We start from the raw sequence: 17,277 nt of genomic DNA on the forward strand, positions 1-17,277 counted from the left end.
TGTGTGTTGTGTTGGGACAGTGAGGACGGAGATGAGGCTCAGTCTGTCTGTCTGTCTGTCTGTCTGAAGAGGGTCTGTGTTTCATTTGCTTTAGCAGAAACAGCCTCATTGTTCAGAAACGTAGGAGTGAAACAGCACAGAGCTGAGTGCTAACATCACACACTCACATACAAACACACATACACACAGACACACACACATACACACACACACACACATACACACACACACACACACACTCAAACACAGAGACAGACACATACAAACACACACACACGCTCAAACACACATAGACACACACACACGCACACACACAGACAGACACACACACAGACAGACACACACACACACACAGACAGACACACACACAGACAGACACACACACACACACTCAAACACAGAGACAGACGCATACAAACACACACATAGACACACACACGCATACACACACAGACACACACACACACACACACACAGACAGACACATACAAACACACACACACACACACACACACTCAAACACACACACACACACACACACTCAAACACATGCACACACACAGACACACACACACTCACATACACACACACACACACAGACAGACACACACACAGACAGACACATACAAACACACACAGACACACACACACACACACTCACTCACATACAAACACACATGCACACACACAGACAGACACACACACACACAGACACATACAAACACACACAGACAGACACACACACACACACACACACACACACTCAAACACACAGACACACACACACGCACACACAAAAACACACATACACACACACACACACACACACACAGATGCATACAAACACACACACACGCATACACACACACTCAAACACACACACACACACACACACAGACAGACACACACACATGCATACAAACACACACACACACAATTCTTCATTTTTCAGTGAGTCACTCTTCACCTTCCTTACAGCCTCCACTCATTTTTGGAGTCTCACTTTCAGCTCCTCAGAGAACCTGCAGACACGCCTCCAAAGCTCGGTCTCAGAACCTGGTTGATTTTCTGAAGTGATCAAACCCATTCAGTGGTGTTGAGGTCTGGACTCTGGGGTGGTCAGTCCATCGTCCAGCTTCTTTGTTTGATGTCTCCTTTTCTCAGTGAGGTTCTTCTTGATCAGCTACACACCTTTCAGACCCACAGCGCTGAGTGGTCTTCTCACAGTGGAAGGATGGACAGAAACCCCTGAAAGATCTGAAGCAGCTTGATCTTCTCCTCTCTCTCAGAGATGGAAGCTTTCAGTGCTGTTTATCTGAATGGGGGCAGCTTTGGAGTCGACCAGCTCTTCCAGGTGGTTGTTAGGAGCCCCATTTTCTCTGTGGCTTTAAGTCATTTTTTAAACTCTACTTTTGGAAACTCCAATTTTCCTTTGACTGTGTCCTTCCTCGTGTAAGTGGATTATCTTATGTCTAGTATCCATAAAAATATCCCTCCTGAAAAAAATCACACTTAAAGGCCATTTTGACTGGAAACGAAATAAACGAAAGGTGGGTTTCTGACTTTTGTAAGCATCAACGTAGCATCTGCAGGTTCTGCTTCACTGCTTCACTGGCTCTTACTCGGCCAGCAGGTGTCAGTACGCAGTGGTTCTTTCCACAGAGATACACAGAGCAATCCAGAAAAGAAGAAATGACAAACTTAGTAAAACACTGCAGAACTTCTGATATCAGAGTGGACAGAGAGCTCTCAGGAGGTCTGAGGGCCGAAGGTAGTATAGCATCCTTGTTATTCATATTGTTACTAATCCAACTGTTATTTCTTATTGTTAACCTTCAAAGATCCATGCATTGATCTGGTAGATATACTTTCATGGTTTTTGCCATTTAAAACTGTCTTAGGAACTATATTACCTTAAAAATATGACCTTTTTTCCTTTCTTGGGAGGGATGTGGTTTGGATTTTGGGGATATTTTGAGTAAATTGCATCCATGGCTTTCAAAAATCATAGAATTTTCTTTATGCCTTTTAAAACAACTGTATTATATTAAATATTAGTGAAGTCTGTAACACACAAGCATATATGGATACAATATTATGCATGTAATATTTCAATTGTACTAATTTATACAGCTGTCTGAAAAAGTTTGCACACCCCAGGTGACATATTATAGCTTGACACTTCTGCAAATTTTAATACCCAATAACTGTTAATTTGCCTAATTTAACATATTAGAGAAAAAAAAATGTGGTCTGTGCAAATGTTAGGTTGATATTTATTTTAAAAAATGTTTTTCAATGTGTTAACCTCAAGAAATAAGAGCAAACAGTGGAGTAAAATAACAGAAAATGTGTTATTTTAACTTCAAAAATGAACAAAACGTCATTTCTGCTGGGGGTGTTCAAACTTTGGCATACGACTATATGCTTTAAATATAATAGTGTGTGTGTGTGTGTGTGTGTGTGTGTGTGTGTGTGTGTGTGTGTGTGTGTGTGTGTGTGTGTGTGAACCTGTAAACTCATCTCCATCCTGCTCCAAACCACCTGATCCAGCTCAAGGGCTTGAAAACAAGCTGATCAGGTGTGTTGGGTGGTGAGTAGTTGCTGGTGTTGCAAGACTGGAGCTGCACCCATTGAGTGTAATGAAGTAAAAGAGGCCTTTGTGTGAGTCAAGCTAAAATAGTGGTGAACGTTGAAACCCATGGCTGAATTTTTGCAGCATTGACAAAAGTCCCCTCCACTTTGGGTATTTTTAATTGATTTGTTGTAGATTTTATCACTAAATATGTTCGGAGTGAAGTAATAATGACCCATTGGGACACTACACCCACAAATAAATGTACGTATGTTTAATGTATAATAAGGTGTATGGAGTTGATTCACCACAAATGCTGCTATGATAGAGTTTGGAGTGTAGAGTGCAGAGAAATGTAGTGTGGATTTTTACATTTTTAGTAGCATACTTTAAAGCATTCCTCTCCATGGATCACCACCTTATCGTGGTGGAGAGGTTTGTGTGCTTGAAGGACCCTAGGAGCTATGTTGTCTGGAGCAAAAGCTCCTGGTAGGGTCTCCCATGGCAAACTGGTCCTAGGTGACAGGCCAGACAAAGTGTGATCCATAACCACCCCTATGAGGACAACAAAGCAGGACTTGTGTACCCTGCCCGGATCAGGGTTACCGGGGCCCCACCCTGGAGCCAGGCCTGGGGGAGGGGCTCGCCAGCGAGCGTCTGGTGGCCGGGCATTCACTCATGGTGCCCGGCCGGGCACAGCCCGAAGGAACTACATGAATCCCCCCTCCCATCGACCCACCACCGATGGGAGGGGCAGTAGTAGGGGTGCGGTGCATTGTGGATCGGGCAGTGTCCGAAGGCGTGGGCCTTGGCGTTCTGATCCTCGGTTGCTGAAACTGGCTTTTGGAACTTGGAACGTTACCTCACTGGCGGGGAAGGAGCCTGAGTTGGTGCGCGAGGTCAAGAGATACCGGCTAGATATAGTCGGGCTCACCTCAACACACAGCTTGGGCTCTGGGTCCAATCTCCTTGAGAGGGGCTGGACTTTTTTCTTTTCTGGAGTTGCCCATGGTGAGAGGCGGCGGGCAGGTGTGGGTTTTCTCATAGCCCCTCGACTCGGCGCCTGTATGTTGGGGTTTTCCCCGGTGGACGAGAGGGTAGCTTCCCTACGCCTTCGGGTTGGGGAACGGGTCCTGACTGTTGTCTGTGCTTATGCACCGAACAGCAGTTCAGAATACCCAGCCTTCATAGAGTCCTTGGAAGGGGTGCTTGAAAGTGCTCCTCCTGGAGACTCGATTGTCCTACTGGGGGACTTCAACACTCACGTGGGCAACGACAGTAAGACCTGGAGGGGTGTGATTGGGAGGAATGGCCTCTCTGATCTGAACCCAAGTGGTGTTCAGTTTTTGGACTTCTGTGCAAACCACAGTTTGTCCATAACGAACACCATGTTTGAACACAAGGATGTCCATAAGTGCACATGGCACCAGGACACCCTAGGCCGCAGTTCAATGATTGACTTTGTAGTCGTGTCAGTGGACTTGCGGTCATGTGTTTTGGACACTCGGGTAAAGAGAGGAGCTGAGCTGTCAACTGATCACCACCTGGTGGTGAGTTGGATCAGGTGGTGGGGGAAGATGCCAGTCAGACCAGGCAAACCCAAACATATAGTGAGGGTTTGCTGGGAACGTCTAGCAGAAGAACCTGTCAGATTGATCTTCAACTCACACCTCCGTCAGAACTTTGACCAGATATTGGGGGAGGTGGGGGACATTGACTCAGAATGGGCCATGTTCCGCTCCTCCATTGTTGAAGCGGCTGACTGTAGCTGTGGTCGCAAGGTAGTTGGTGCCTGTCGGGGCGGTAATCCTCGAACCCGGTGGTGGACACCCCAGGTGAGAGATGCCGTCAAGCTGAAGAAGGAGTCCTACCGGACATGGTTGGCCTGTAGGACACCAGAGGCAGCTGGCAGGTATCGACAGGCCAAGCGATCTGCGGCTTCAGTCGTTGCCAAGGCAAAAACCCGGGTGTGGGAAGAGTTCGGTGAGGCCTTGGAAAGTGACTTTAAGTCAGCTCCGAAAAGATTCTGGCAAACCGTCAGGCGACTCAGAAGGGGAAAGCAGTGTGCCACTAGCACTGTATATAGTGGAGATGGTGTGCTGCTGACTTCGACTGAAGACGTCATTGGGCGGTGGAAGGAATACTTTGAGGACCTTCTCAATCCCACCAACACGTTCTCCAGTGAGGAGGCAGAGTCTGGGGACACGGGAATAGGCTTGTCCATTACTGAGGCCGAAGTCGCTAAGGTAGTTAAAAAGCTCCTTGGTGGCAGGGCTGCAGGGGTGGATGAGATCCGTCCCAAGTTCCTCAAGGCTCTGGATGTTGTGGGGCTGTCTTGGCTGACACGCCTGTTCAACATTGCGTGGACATCGGGGGTGGTGCCACTTGATTGGCAGACACCCCAGTCTGCCAATCAAGTGGCACCACCCCCGTGGTGGTGCCTCTTTTTAAAAAGGGGGACCGGAGGGTGTGTTCCAACTACAGGGGAATCACACCCTCAGCCTCCCTAGTAAGGTCTATACAAGGGTACTGGAGAAGAGAGTCCGGCTTATAGTCGAACCTCAGATTCAGGAGGAGCAGTGCGGGTTCCGCCCTGGTCGTGGAACACTGGACCAACTCTTTACCCTCTCCAGGATTCTCGAGGGTTCATGGGAGTTTGCCCAACCAGTCCACATGTGCTTTGTGGATTTGGAGAAGGCATTCGACTGTGTTCCCCGGGCTATTCTGTGGGAGGTGCTTCGGGAGTACGGGGTACATAGCTCTTTGCTACGAGCCATTCAGGCCCTGTACAAACAAAGCAGGAGTTTGGTTCGCATGGCCGGCAGTAAGTCAGACTTTTTCCCAGTGAGAGTTGGACTCCGTCAGGGCTGCCCTTTGTCACCGATTCTATTCATAATTTTTATGGATAGAATTTCTAGGCGCAGTCAGGGGATGGAGGGTGTCCGGTTTGGTGACCTCAGGGTCACATCGCTGCTGTTTGCAGATGATGTGGTCCTATTGGGGACATCAGGCCGTGAACTTCAGCTCTCACTGGATCGGTTTGCAGCCGAGTGTGAAGCGGCCGGGATGAGGATCAGTACCTCCAAATCCGAGGCCATGGTTCTCACGCGGGAAAGGGTGGAGAGCCCTCTCTGGGTCGGGGACGAGCTCTTGCCTCAAGTGGAGGAGTTTAAGTATCTCGGGGTCTTGTTCACGAGTGATGGTACAAGGGAGCGGGAGATTGACAGGCGGATTGGTGCTGGGTCAGCAGTGATGCGGGCTCTTTACCGGTCTGTTGTGGTAAAGAAAGAGCTGAGCCATAAGGCAAGGCTCTCGATTTACTGGTCGATCTACGTTCCCACCCTCATCTATGGTCATGAGCTTTGGGTAATGACCGAAAGAACGAGATCGCGAATACAAGCGGCTGAAATGAGTTTCCTCCGCAGGGTGGCTGGACTCTCCCTTAGAGATAGGGTGAGAAGTTCGGTCATCCGGGAGGGACTTGGAGTAGAGCCGCTGCTTCTTCACGTCGAGAGGAGCCAGTTGAGGTGGTTCGGGCATCTTGTTAGGATGCCTCCTGGACGCCTCCCTTAGGAGGTGTCACAGGCAAGTCCGCCGGGGAGGAGACCCCGGGGAAGACCCAGGACACGCTGGCGTGACTATATCGCCCAGCTGGCCTGGGAGCGCCTCGGAATCCCTCCCAGGGAGCTAGTGGAAGTGGCTGGGGAAAGGGAGGTCTGGGCTTCATTGCTCAGGATGCTGCCCCCGCGACCCGAACCCCGGAGAAGCGGAAGATGATGGATGGATGGATGGATGGATGGACTTTAAAGCATTAATATTTTTAGTAGCATACTTTTAAGCATTAATATTTTTAGTAGCATACTTTTAAGCATTAATATTCTTAGTAACATACTTTAAAGCATTAATATTTTTAGTAGCATACTTTAAAGCATTAATATTCTTAGTAACATACTTTAAAGCATTAATATTTTTAGTAGCATACTTTTAAGCATTAATATTTTTAGTAGCATACTTTTAAGCATTAATATTCTTAGTAACATACTTTTAAGCATTAATATTTTTTGGAGCATACTTTTAAGCATTAATATTTTTAGTAGCATACTTTTAAGCATTAATATTCTTAGTAACATACTTTTAAGCATTAATATTTTTAGTAGCATACTTTTAAGCATTAATATTTTTAGTAGCATACTTTTAAGCATTAATGTTCTTAGTAACATACTTTTAAGCATTAATATTTTTAGTAGCATACTTTTAAGCATTAATATTTTTAATAGCATACTTTTAAGCATTAATATTCTTAGTAAAATACTTTTAAGCATTAATATTCTTAGTAGCATACTTTTAAGCATTAATATTTTTAGTAGTATACTTTTAAGCATTAATATTTTTAGTAGCATACTTTTAAGCATTAATATTTTTAGTAGCATACTTTTAAGCATTAAAATTTTTAGTAGCATACTTTTAAGCATTAATATTTTTAGTAGCATACTTTTAAGCATTAATATTCTTAGTAACATACTTTTAAGCATTAATATTCTTAGTAACATACTTTTAAGCATTAATATTCTTAGTAACATACTTTTAAGCATTAATATTTTTAGTAGCATACTTTTAAGCATTAATATTCTTAGTAACATACTTTTAAGCATTAATATTCTTAGTCGCATACTTTTAAGCATTAATATTTTTAGTAGTATACTTTTAAGCATTAATATTTTTAGTAGCATACTTTTAAGCATTAATATTTTTAGTAGCAAACTTTTAAGCATTAAAATTTTTAGTAGCATACCTGTAAGCATTAATATCAGAAGGCATTAACTCGTGCTTAGTTTTATGACATTCGCATGGCAGCAACGACAAAGATTTCTCAGCGCCCTCTTGTGGACAGTAGCTCTATATTGGATATGTACGCTGACCGGCCACTTCTTCTGAACCACCTCCTTGTTGCTACACTCATTGTCCACAGTTTCACTCTGTAGTTCTACAGTTACAGACTGTAGTCCATCTGTTTCTCTGATACTCTGTTACCCTGTTCTTCAGTGGTCAGGACCCTCACAGGACCCCCACAGAGCAGTTATTATGTGGGAGGTGGGTCATTCTCAGCACTGCAGTAACACTGATGTGGTGGTGGTGTGTTGCGCTGATACTAGCAGCGCTGCTAGTCCTATTACCCACAGTGCAGTGGATCCCAGTGGTCCTACAAGACCCCTGTCCTGCTTGATTTAATGTTTTTCCTGCTCACCAAACCCAACTAATCAGTTCATAAACAAGCCAAGCTGAGGTAAAATAAGAGTGCTAGTAAGAGAACATTAAAGCCTCTTACATTCAATATATGAACAGATCTAATTTTACTGTAAAGATCAAGGCAACATTATTATCATCAACTCATAACAAATCATTTCTAGCAGTGTCCTTTCATGTCCTTTAGAGGGCACCGTTTAGCAGAATTTATCTTCAGTCAAACTGAAACTGAAAGCAACACTTTTAGGTCTGGTGAGTAGCGGTTTCAAGTATTAGATCAGTTCTGGTTGAATGGAGTATGGTTCAGTTCAGTCGTCCTACTCAGTCAACTTTTAGGACTCACTCTTAACCCATTCATGTCCATGAGATGCCACGTCGGGCAAATCTGAAGATTTCTTTTTTTAAATCAGTCAAACCCTGGCTAAAAAGTGAGTTTTTACTTATCTCATTTATACAATTTACTTCAGTCTGTTGGTTAGATTTTTACCCAAAACATGTGAAAATATCAATACAATTAAGAATAAAGTAAACTAAAAAGATATTGTTACACATTCATCCTAAATGTACGTTTATAAGTTTACACAAATCAGAACATGTTCTCTTCATTTTTTTGGTATTTTTCTTTGTTATATTTGGTTTAGTTGGGCATGAATGGGTTCATTCGTGGGATAATTGGTTTAGAGTCATTTAGTGGTCTAGAGTGCAACCCTGCAACTACAGGTCCTCGTCATGATCTCACCGTCTCATTCGAGAACTCTCTGAACTCTCTCACCCAAGAGGCCGTCCAGGTGCTCGTGCAGTCTCTTGTCATGTCAAGGCTTGACTACTGCAACTCGATCTTGGCTGGTCTTCCCATGCAGATCATCAAGCCTCTGCAACTCATCCAGAATGCGGCAGCCTGGCTCGTCTTCAATCTGCCCAAGTTCAGCCACGTCACCCCACTGCTGCGCTCCCTTCACTGGCTTCCTGTAGCTGCATCAGATTTAAACCCTAATGCTGGCCTACAAAGCCAAAATGAACCAGCCCCTACCTACTTGATGACAATGGTGAAATCTCGAACTGAACCACGAGCCCTTCGAGCTTCCAGTACAGCTCGGCTTCACCCGCCATCCTTCAAGGTGCACGGAAGACAAGTGTCGAGAATGTTCTCCGTACTGGAGCCCAGGTGGTGGAATGAACTCCCACTGGCTGTCCGAACAGCAGAGTCTCTTGCTGTCTTCAAACGCAGACTGAAGACTCGTCTCTTCACACAGCACTTAAATGAGCACTGAATTAAGTACTGATTGCAATATATTGTGCTGCACTTAAATATTATATTTTATTATACTGTATGGCAGAGTTCTGTGTTCAACTGTTCCTTTTCTCTCTGTATCTACAGAGACTTTTGTTTCTAGCAGTATCTGAGCTCAGGACCGGCTTTCTCTCTAACTTACTGGTAACTAGCAAAGATACTTTCTCTAGATTGACAGCACTTCTTGTAAGTCGCTCTGGATAAGAGCGTCTGCTAAATGCTGTAAATGTTAATGTAAATGAGTTGTTGGCCTACAGTATTTCATATTCAGCTGGCAAGTAGAACATTGTTTTTAACCATAATGGAAAAGTGAAAGTAAAAGTAAAACAAGCTTGAACTGGAAAACCCTCAACTTTCCACCAACTGAGAGTCCGTGAAAGGTCTGTTGTGTGTGTGATACGCCTATCCTGTGTGGTCTAATGCTGCCACAAGATCTGCCCTGATCAGGTGCCCCTACTTGTTCGCTGTCCAGACCAGGTTGACCACCACTGGGCTAGCTGGCCATTCACTTTTCCACTGTGCAGAAAGACTAACCTGCATGGTCCACTTCAACCCCCCCCCCCCCCCATGGCTGCACTGAATTTAACTAGAACTATTCGGTTCTAGATATTGTTCACCTTCCATGCATGATACCTACACCTCACTAATGTCTTAACAGTAGTCATTGTTTTTTTTATTGGTTAATTTAAATGATTCAGTCCAATGACAGGTTCGTTTCTTTCCTGTATTCAATATTCAATTTTAATCAGTTGATAATTTTATATTCATATTGCTCTTGTTGTGTTATCAGAGGATCACCAGAAAACTCAGGAAGACCAGAAAAACCAGCTACAGCTACAGTGACAGCACTTCTGACTTTAGCAGTAGCCACCATGGTGAAGGAACCAACGGAGGCGGTAGCCATGGGAACGTGCAACGCAGGGCTTTTGATGTACAAGGCACTCACAATGGCAAGATGTCTGGTGGATGAAGTCCCCGAGCCTGATGGGACGTCCATAGCTACAGGTCAGACAGAGCTCTGGGTGGACAGCACAAGCAGAACAGAGGCAGAAGCCGTGGCGGTGAGAAGCGCAGGGGCGCTGGGAGCCGTAGTCATGGTGATCCTGCAGCTGGTGGTGGCCGAGTCAGTGATGCTGGGGGTTTTCAACGACACTGTAGTGATGAAAAAGCTGTTCAGCTACCTCTGCAGCTTTTCCGGCCTTGTGAGCGCCGCCCTGCTGCTCTGGATCCTGCGCTGGGCTGGAGGTTATGCTGCATCCGTGGCAGTGGACATGTTTGGTGTGGAGGGCGTAGCTGCTGGTGGGGTGGCAGCAGCTGCTGGAGCTACAGTAGCAGGACTAGTAGTAGCAGTTGTAGCAGGACGGGCAGCCAGAAGAGCCAGTGAGTACATTCTAGTAAGGCTAACCGGAGCAGTGACCGCTGGAACTGTGTTGATGTTGATCCTGTGTGCCATTCTCTTTTGAAACTTGGAAAATTCCTTATCGAATATTCTATCACACGTTTCTCAATTAACATGGCGTAAAGAACAATGTAAGTACTGTTACCTCATTTCTGACGGATGGGTTTGGTTTGGAATATATAAATAGTTAGACTTTGTAACTACATGTAAAATTCCACGTCACATTTCAAGCCAAAGGGAAGAGCAATAAACCTTTTTGTTCCAAAATTACATTAGGCTCTTTAATAACTGTGTTATTACACATTAACAAAACATGCATTAACCCTTAATTGCCAGTGATGCATTCAATGTTACAGATGGATAATAGAAGTGCAGCATATGTAGCCACACATGTATCTTCTGTTGTTACGGCACATTTTCTATTATGTAATTACACATGTAATTATGCATGTAATTACATAGACAAGTGTAATGACCTATATCATGAGAGTATTTACTTTGCATCTGCAACATTCCTAACATGTAGCTAGGCGTAGTAGTATTCTCATGTTGTGCCATGGTAACCAACATTCCATAGGAAAGCAGGCAAAGGATATACAAACCAGAAAAGGGTGAACATTTGTAAATACGGAATCTGAGTTGCTGTAAATCCTGTAACTGGGAATGCATCACCCGTGGTTACACTGTTGTTGCATGTATTGTTAATGTGTAACTACACAGTTATTAGAGACACTTTCTATACTCTCTTGTCCCTCTCATGTCACTGGCTGGGGTGGGACCTTCAAGGGTCCATCTCAGTAGCTTTGGTCAGGGATCATAACTGAACCATCCTCCAATGAAATGATGTTTTCTGAGCTGTACTGACTCCACACACCCCGCCTCGCCTCCAGGGTTTTACTCTACTGCTCTGATTTAAAACATTCGGTTATGAAAAGGAACAAATACCAACTTTTCACCTGGAGAACCTGATTAAGGTCTGATTGTGGACCTTAAAACCCACTGCTGGAGCTTTGAAGGAACATTTACACTTTTCTTTACCTTGATGAACCGAAACTGTACCTGCACAGAAACTTCATTCATCCTTTTGTCTTATTACACTTAAAATGTACTGACGTAACACAGTCACATGCCATATGTTGTTATGTTCACTGTAGGCCACTCGGATATGTCATTGTTTGTCATGGAAATGCTAACGAATTGCGATATATTCATGAATTTGCCAGTTTCTTGATGCAAAACTATTATTTGCCATCTCCTTAACAACCTTGTTGTTGTCCAGGACTGAAAACAAAATGCATGTACACTGGAAAAATAAACGCAAATGTTTTTCATTAAAAATGTTCCTGTTAAATTCCTTTCAAATACAGTATTTTGATCTTATCCAGAGCAGCTTTTTTGATTTGATTCATTTTACACAGGCAGGTGAAGGCAGTGTTGGGAGTCTTGCCCAAGGACTCTCATTGGTATAGTGTAGGGTGCTTGCCCAGGCGGGAGACTGAACCCCAGTCTACAGTGTGGAAGGCAGAGGCTTTACCCACTACGCTATACCAGCCACTGTTTTTATTTGGAAGCAGTACCTGAACTCTGTAGCGGTCATAGGATATCGTATTGTTTTCTTAATGCATTGAAACGCCTTTTCAGAGAAATAGTTTGTTTATTCTCATTGTGGTGTTGGACAATTATATTGTAATCATATTTTTCAATTATAACGTTGGGTCTGTCAATGTTAGGAGTAATAGCGGCCCCTACTGTTCAAGCCAATGAGCTGCACTGAATGGGCAATATGCTGTGGTCAATCAGAATCAGAATCCTTTATTGATCCCAGGGGGAAATTGCAGTTGTTACAGTTGTAACCATTTATGTAAAAGAATAAACACTTTAATAATTTAAAACAAAGATAAAGAGAAATTTGCAATATGCACACGAGAGTTAAGTACTTACGAATATACTAAAGTGACAGTGACTGTGATAGTAAATATGAAACATCAAGTATAAAGCAGTTCAAATTATTTAAATTATTGTCGTGTGATCAGGCCAACTGACTGGGGGAGGAACCGTGAGGAGAAATAATCAAAGAAATAATAATGAAAATAAACAGTGTGTTGCACACCAGTACACACTACTGAGCATGTATAAAAGTTAATATGGGGATTATTTCAGTGAAAAAATATCAGCAAAAAAAAAAAAAATGCACAACTGAATCAACAGGCCACGGCAATTCCTAACTGTGGTTTGTTGTGGTACGGAAATATTTTTAGACTTTCAGTGTGACGGAAAACCGTTTCACTTTTGCTTTAAAGTAGGTCATCAGATCAGAGGCTGGTTTCCCCCCCCAAAAGTAAATGACTGGCCTCTTATTCTTTTCAAGTCCCCAATGCAGATAACAGCGTCTCTCTTTCTAATGAGGTACTTTAATAGACGAGCCTAAGTCAGAAGCGACGGTGGCAATTTGTACCCATTCGGTCAAAAGAGCATTTGTGAGGTCAGGCGCTGATGTTGGACGAGAGGGCCTGGCTCCGAATTGATGTTCCAGGTCATCCCAAATGTGTTCAGTGGGGTTGAGGTCAGGGCTCTGTGCGTGCCACTGGAGCTCCTCCACCTCAAACTCATTAAGCCATGCCTCACTTTGTGCACGGGGGCTCAGTCAAGCTGAAACAAATGCTTGCGAATCAAATAATTAAATAGAAGTTGAGAGCAAAGTCGAAACATGACAACGTGCCAAAGCACTGATTGACCAAAGGGATGAAGTGAGGTCAGAAACGAGGCGTTCTACTGAAAATATTGTTTTCCAATAAGAAAATTTTGAAAAAAAGGTCATTTAGTAAAATTACATAGTAGTCCATATTAATATAATGTAAAACATGCATTAAGATTCCCTTATTAGTCCCACAAGGGGGGAAATTCCACCTCTGCATTTACCCCACCCGTGAAGTGAAACACCACATACACACTAGTGAGCACACACACACAGTAGGGGGCAGTGAGCACACTTGCCCAGAGTGGTGGGCAGCCCTATCCACAGCACCTGGGGAGCAGTTGGGGGTTAGGCGTCTTGCTCAAGGACACCTCAGTCACCTCAGTCAGCTCTGGGGATCGAACCGGCAACCTTCCGGTCATGAGACTGGTTCCCTAACCTCCAGCCCATGACTGCCCCAAAACTCCCCCATGCTTTATAAATGTGGATTTAAACAATCATGGACCTGTCATGAAGTGTTTATGTAAGACGTTATGATTGTGTTACATAGACACCCTTCAAGTAAAGTGTTACCGCTTTTGTTGCATTAGTGTTTTGTTATCCAATGTCATCCGGAGGATGGGTTCCCCTTTCGGCCCTCCATGCCTCTCAGTAAATGAGCCCTGTTACAGTGAATGCAGCCCGTTGACTCAGCCCAACTCAAGCCACCATCTAATCCACAGGCTACATTAAACCTTTCCTGTAAACACTGTTATCTGAGTGAACTCTTTTTGGGTGGGGGCTTAATCTCAATGAAATCTGTTTACATTTCACTTAAACTGTGTTCCTTCTACCCCTCCCTGCATATAAATGTTCCCTCTTCTTGCTCATGAGACGCACTAGTGCTCTGATAGCCCACCAGATTTGACTTCTCATACATCGACGGCCACAAGTGAGTATTTCTTTTGAACAAGCTATTAGACCAAGTTTGAACCTTTCACTAAAATACGGATCATTACTGGAAGTTTGGTGACTTATTTTAGAGTCTTGCTTGTGAATGCAGTGTATTCTTCTTCATCTGATTTATAGACCTCGAGTGGGGACAGAACAACTGCTTGGACACATAAGCTGAATTTGGACTTTGGGCAATCAAAGCCAGCAACAGTAAGGACAAAAAATTCTACTTAATTCTAGTTTAAATGTTTTAATATTCTGTGTCTTTCTGTCTCAGCTACAAAAAGCTGGTCAGACCACTTATCTGGTACCTTTTATCTGTTAACCCTCTTGACTTATATTCAAATTTAATAATGTCTTATTATCCTTGGGGTTAATTTAACCCGAGCAATTTCAACTTCCACAAACTGGTGCTTGAACCATCCGTGTTTCTCACACTACTACAGGCGTGGTGATTGTGTTAGGTTAGGGACCTAAAGCAGAGAAAAGTGTTCTGAAGATTATAAAATTGCATGTTATTGTGACCGCAATATCACACAAATCATATATATGTAAAAATGACTTGTTTTATGCACCTAAACAGCCTGGAGTTCAAATCACCCCAACAAACATAATGCATGAAGCTAAAGATAAAACATCATGAAATAACAGTAAGAATTAAAAACGTTCATTTCCCATTAAATTGATTGAGTTCTTCTTGGTCTTTGCATGTTGCATGTCTCCAAAGTGGTCACTTTCCAGGAGAAGGAAAAAACCTACTTTACTTTTAATGTAAGTCAATGGAACCAGGCGTCTTTCCAAGTCATTTTGGCCCTTTTCTTTTAGTCCGTTCATCATGAAATTTACACACAATGTAAACAGAAACAGGCGTTTCCAAATGAGGTCAAAACCTGAAAAACGACAAAAATGAAGATAGGAGGTTTTCTTCCGACAGCAGCGATAGACTGATGGGGTCCAGCCCCATTTTAACCCTTGCAATGCAGTGAAAAACAAAAGAAAAAATATAATTGTCCACTGGCTTTTAGTAGCCGAGGATTGGAACGCCAAGGCCCCCGCATTTGGCCACCACCAGATCCACATTGCACCGGACCCCCATAAGCGTCTCTCCCACAGGTGGTGGGTCCATGGGATAGTGGTCCCATGTAGTTCTTTCGGGCTAGGCCAGGCCACCAGACGCTTGCCGAGGAGCCCGTCCCCAGGCCCAGCTCCAGGGTAAGGCCCCGGTAACCCTAATCCGGGCGAGGGAAACTAGGTCCTCGTCTTTATCATATGGGGGTTTTGGATCACCCTTTGTCCGGCCCATCACCTAGGACCCGTTTGCCTTGGGAGACCCTACCAGGAGCTTTCGCCCCTGACAACATAGCTCCTAGGATCATGTAGGCACACAAACCTCTCCACCACGGTAAGGTGGTGATCCAAGAGGTGGAGCCAACTGGGTAATGCAGCCCTGAGCATACCGCACAAAGGGAAGTTAGGATGGTAGTATGCAGTCCTCAATGCGGAGGACGTATACCTCTCACCTACAAACACGAGTAGGTTTCAGTATCAATGCTGTGCCTAATATGTGTCTCCACAGCAAACATGGATTTCTTCAAGGTGATGGGAGATGCTGCAGTAGGAGCTGTTGAGGGCACCGCTGGGGCTGTGAAAACTGTGGCGGACACCTCGGTAGCCACCGCCAAAGGTGCTGCAGAAGAAGGAGTTGCCAGGGTGGACAGAGCAGTCAAAGCCGGGGTAACAGGCATTTTGCAGACCCCAGGGACAGTTGTGGCAGGAATTCAGCAAGCAGCAGATGCAGTTATTAAAAAGTAACGCCTTTTAATAAAACATCCACCAAAGAGCTCCTTTTTGTGATTGTTTAACATATTAAACACAAGATGTTGATAAGAAACCAGTCCACGCTACTCTGAATGTAGAGTCTTTGAGTCTATTTTCGTGTCATTTCTGCTGCATATGCTGTAAAAACGTCTGGGTCCCACTTTATTTTAAGTGCCGCTAATAAATGTGTTGTTACATTTGAACAACATATGTAACAACTATGTGAATACTAATGATTTAGTCGCTGTTACAGATGGATTACAGCAGTACAGCTTATGTAATTACACGTGTATCAATGTCAGGTGTCATATAGGTACAATGCAATTACAGAGTGGTAATTAATATGATGTAATTAGGTTACCTGGTTACAACACAGTTATTCCACAGTAATTATGTAAAACATCATTGTAATATTGTCTGATCTGTGGCGCATGAAGTTAATACACATGTAATTACACAGGCGCAACTTCTGTAATCATCTGTAATGTGGCTTAAATATTAGTAGTTAGTGTAGTTACATATGTTATTGATGTGTAACTACACAGTTATTAGAGACACTTAATATAAAGTGGGACCGTTTTTATAGTGGATAAAGGAAATATGTAATTACTTAAATTAAGACATTATTTACACTGTATCTGCCAGCTTTCCTGACATTTATCCAGCGTTTATGTTGTTAGTGCTGTGACCCTGTAACCAGTTTCAGCTTTAAACCAGTCTGTAATGAGTCAGAACAGCAGACGCCCTTGATATTAACATGTTACATTAATTAAATGTGTTGCATTTCCCCCAAAGCAACGTCTATATTACCCCTCCATTACTACACAGGACCTGCCCACTTATTATGAAGTGTAACTGTAACTCTACACTAGAAAGCTCCTGTGTAGTTGTTGTGTAGGTACTGTGTAATTATGAATTCATGTGATGAGATGAAGTTTCCTTGTTACAACACAGTTACTCCACAGTAAATACTGTAATGTCATGTAAAACGTACTTGTTTTAGCTGCTGGAAAAGACTTCTGACCTGTAGTGTATGAAAAATACATACATGTGTAATTACATGAAGCGAGACTGAAGCTGTTACACATCTGTAATTACATAGGCTGTACTTCTGTTCTCCATCTGAAACACAGGCTAGACCATCAGCAGGTACAGTGTTGCTACATATGTTACTCATGTGAAATTACACAGTTATTATCGACACTTTATATTAAGTGGGAACAGCTTAAATTTAATGGTCAACATGCGTTTTTGAAAAAAAAAAGCCAAATATAAAAATAAACCACACATTCTGTATTTTAGTGTGTATATTATATATATAA

The 17,277-nt window shown here is 43.4% G+C and overlaps 1 long non-coding RNA gene across 1 annotated transcript; it reads left to right on the forward strand.

Moving 5' to 3' along the window:
• Positions 1-14,065: 14,065 nt before the first annotated feature.
• On the forward strand, positions 14,066-17,251 carry LOC108415966. The gene is made up of 3 exons (XR_001857105.2): positions 14,066-14,135; positions 14,273-14,347; positions 15,714-17,251. It is a non-coding gene; the product is annotated as an uncharacterized LOC108415966 (long non-coding RNA).
• Positions 17,252-17,277: the final 26 nt, after the last annotated feature.

Source organism: Pygocentrus nattereri, chromosome 12 (genome assembly GCF_015220715.1).
Source record: "Pygocentrus nattereri isolate fPygNat1 chromosome 12, fPygNat1.pri, whole genome shotgun sequence".
NCBI lineage: Eukaryota > Metazoa > Chordata > Actinopteri > Characiformes > Serrasalmidae > Pygocentrus > Pygocentrus nattereri.